This window comes from Ambystoma mexicanum, chromosome 4q (assembly GCF_040938575.1).
Source record: "Ambystoma mexicanum isolate Mex_15411 chromosome 4q, UKY_AmexF1_1, whole genome shotgun sequence".
Classification (NCBI taxonomy): Eukaryota; Metazoa; Chordata; class Amphibia; order Caudata; family Ambystomatidae; genus Ambystoma; species Ambystoma mexicanum.
In genome coordinates, this window is record NC_090928.1 from 1,025,707,769 (window position 1) to 1,025,709,435 (window position 1,667).

The 1,667-nt window shown below is 61.4% G+C and overlaps 1 non-coding gene across 1 annotated transcript; it reads left to right on the top strand.

The window, feature by feature from the left end:
* The first annotated feature begins 1,121 nt into the window (after window positions 1–1,121).
* Window positions 1,122–1,272, top strand: LOC138468705 (5.8S ribosomal RNA). The gene has a single exon (XR_011268436.1). It is a non-coding gene; the product is annotated as a 5.8S ribosomal RNA (ribosomal RNA).
* The last annotated feature ends 395 nt before the right edge of the window (window positions 1,273–1,667 follow it).

Consider the following 1,667-nt stretch of genomic DNA (forward strand, 5'->3'; position numbering starts at 1 on the left):
TGTCGAAGGGATGGGGTAATCGGGTGTGGGTATAGAGAGAGGGCGAATGGCGCCATCTGAGTGTGGAGGTAGAGATGAAGCATATGGGTGTGGCTCTGAGGGGTGGAGCATCTTGGTGTAGGTATGGAGGGACGGATGTTGGTGTCTTTGTGTGGGTTCGGATGGAGGGATGGTGGCATGTAGGTCAGGAGGGAGGTGGCATTTGAATCTGGAACGTGTTTGGAAGGAGAAATGGGGCATTTGAGTGTGAATGGTTTCTGCTTGTGGGTGGGGGCATAAAGGATCATTAACAGCGGAGCAGCGGGAGGGAGAGCCGTGGCCCGACCTCGGTTGCATCCCAGACGTGCACACCCACAGCCCGGGGCACCTCTCGCAGAGCGGTCCGGTGCACGTGGTCAACCAGCCCCCTCTCCTCACTGAGCCCGCATCTGCGCTGGCCGGGGGGCGCACACTCCTCTCTCTGACCTGCCAGCGGCTGGGCTTTGGTGGGCACACCCCGGTCACCAGGGAAGCCCTGACTGGGGGCAGCCGGGAGCCGAGGGAAACCTGACTGCTCTCGAGGGGTGCCTCCCCAGGCAGACAGGCACCCGGGCAAGCCAGGCATGAGCCATGGTGCAGCTGGCTCACTTGACGGTGGGCGCCAAGGTTCCAGCAGCCCACATCTGTGTGTGAGCAATGGCCAGGCCTGCTGGCACAGTGGTTGACCTTCCCTCTTGCCCAGGTACCTGGAGCTTGGTCCTATGCAGCCGGGCTGGGGTTTGAAGACTCTAGTGGTCCCACCCGACCCCCTGTCTGTGCTGTCTCTGGCCTGCCTCGTTGTCCATCTCCCAGCCCCCCTCCCAAAAGGGAAGCGGAAGGGGTCGGGGAAGGATGAGTGGATCGGGCCGTGTGGGCAGGTGGCGGAGCGGCCTACCTCCATCCCCCTGGGAAGCGCTGTGCTGCTGCAGCTGGCGGTCAGGCTGAGCACCTGGATTATTATTTTTTATTTTTTTGAAACCACAATGGTTTCGGCCGAGCTAGACAGGGAGCTGGGCTGTCCTGCCACAGCCAGCGCTGCCTCCCCCAACCTCTCCTGCACCGGCAGGGTCAGGCCGACGTCTAGGACAAAAAAAGTTGCCTGTGGCTCTTGGCGGTGGATCACTCGACTCGTGCATCGATGAAGAATGCAGCTAGCTGCGAGAATTAGTGTGAATTGCAGGACACATTGATCAACACTTCGAACGCACCATGTGGCCCTGGGTTTTTCCCGGGACTACGCCTGCCTGAGGGTCGCTTGTACGTCAATTGCCCCGGGGTTCACTCCCAGGGGCGTGGCTGGGGCTGTCGCAGGGACCCCATTCCATTCATCCCCCTAAGGTCAGACCCCGATCAGCACCGTCGCTGGATCCTTGGATCTGGCGCGCAAGCTAATTGCCGACGCGTCCTGGTTTCCCCAGTTTCCCCACCTCATGCTGGTTTCGGGAGGGCCGGGTGGCCGACGCGCCCCGGATGTGATGGCGGTGGCAGCAGGCTTTAAAAAAGCCTGGCGCACCTTCACCCTACCCCGGGGCACCTGGCCGTGCTGTGTGTGGCTGTCTTTGGTGTCCCACGGCTGCCGGCGCAGGATGACCATGGAGCACGGACCTCGTGACCATGTGGGCTTCGGTCACAGATTGGGACAGAATACA